Genomic DNA, 1,968 nt, shown 5'->3' on the forward strand with positions numbered 1-1,968 from the left:
TGGATTGAAGAGGGGAATAATTACATGAAAACTCATCAACTACTACTGAAAACAAAAGGCAAGATAAGCGCTGCCATAATGTATAACGTAGGGAGTACGAAGAAACTCGGTGTTATGTTTAAAATCTGCAGTGCTAACTGAACTATAGATTGATCGAAGACATGTTGGATAGCCCACTGTTAGCTATACACGGAAAAAAGTAGAAATGGGGCAATACAGGAATACACCTGCGGGGCGACCTTCGAAGTACGGCAGGCCCAGAGCAAAATCTATTTAAAAGAAAACGATTGAACAAAATTAAGAAAAACAGATGGGTGGCTAAACACTTTAGGTATTGTCCTTTAGGTATTATACCGATGGATCGACTACGTCATGCAGTTCTGGTGGTGCCGTGGTTATACGAGCGCGGGGAATGACACTGCGGTTCAAGACATCGCATGTCACGACCTCAACGGCGGCAGATCTAACGGCCCTGCGTCGAGCACTGGAATTCATTCATTCTGAAAGACCTAGAAAATGGGCTGTATTCTGTGATTCAAAACCGCTATTACAGTGCATGCAGTCAGTTCTCCGACACGGATGTCATGACCAATTGACATACGAAATCGTGAAACTTTGCCATGACGTCCAACAAAAAGGTCACGAGGTCGTTTTTCAATAGGTACCTGGTCATTGTGGAATCAGTGGTAATGATTCCGCCGATCACGCTGCTCGCACAGCACATCAAGAAGAGCACAGCGTTCCAATTCCGCTTTCGAGGACAGACGCTGCAAGGCAGCTTCGACACCTGGCACGCAGTCTCACAGTGACCGAGCGGGCCAAACTTACGACTTACACGAGTGCATCGACTAAACCCCTCCCTGCAACTCCGACCTCCAGTCGGACTTCCTCGACGTGAAGCTACGCTTCTCTTTCTCCTTTGGTTAGGAGTTGCCTTCACAAAGGCATACTCTACATTAATTGGAGTGACTGACAGTGCAGCATGCGAGGTCTGTGGCACCGAAGAAAACATCGGCCACCTGTTGTGCCACTGTCCATGAGGTGCCCCAGAGAGACAAGAACTCGCCAAAGCTTTCCAAAAGCTGGACAATCAGCCGCTTTCTGTGCAGGGGCTGCTGGAACACCGCCCCCATCGCCCGTCGGCCCATAAAGCGGTGAAGGCGCTTTTGTCCTTGTTAAGGACGACGGGTTTGTGCGACCATCTGTGACTATTAATGCAATTTCTGTAAGACCACACGCGTCAGCGAACTCACCGCAATGCGCCTCTTTCATGGCGTGACGGCGCATGTACCCTGCCCTAGCGGATTAGTCGCGAAACGTATTGGAAGGGACGCGCGTCCCCTGAAAAAAAAAAAAAAAGAAAGAAAGAGCTCGGACGGGCGCTGCTGCAAACACTGGTGCCGTGTGCCGGGTTGAAACTCTACTGGTATCTCGACGTCGGTGCAGTGCCGAAAACGTGCTTAGCGTAAGACCACAACTCCACCTTAAAAGAGAAACCGGCCAGGGCATCGTCCGAGTTGTCCGGACTGCACCGTGAGCCACCGTGAGCCGCCTTTCTTGAACGGCTCGCTAATTTAACGAAAAAACCGTGCGTTACACTAGGGCGACACATAAGTAGATCACGTTGCTGACGAAGTCTTTTTGCAGCGTCGGTCCTCGCTTGCTGGTAGTGGCAGCGCGTTCCATACTGCACGTACTCGTAAGGCCCGGCAACACTGGGCCGATATGAGACCGAGAAGACGCTCACACCAAAGATTGACCGACTATTGTGCGTCACTGAAACCTTTTTATCATACCAGGTCAACAACGACGCAACCGACGAGCGCGAGTTGTTCTGCGACAGGCTTTCTTGTCGAAGGCACCGGCAGAATCAGCGTGCCCACCATCGTTCGACCGAACGCCGCGCGATTGGCCGTCGAACCGACAACACAACAGCGACAGCGTCTTCACTTATATATATAATTAATC

Source organism: Dermacentor variabilis, chromosome 1, assembly GCF_050947875.1.
Source record: "Dermacentor variabilis isolate Ectoservices chromosome 1, ASM5094787v1, whole genome shotgun sequence".
In the NCBI taxonomy this organism is placed as follows: Eukaryota; Metazoa; Arthropoda; class Arachnida; order Ixodida; family Ixodidae; genus Dermacentor; species Dermacentor variabilis.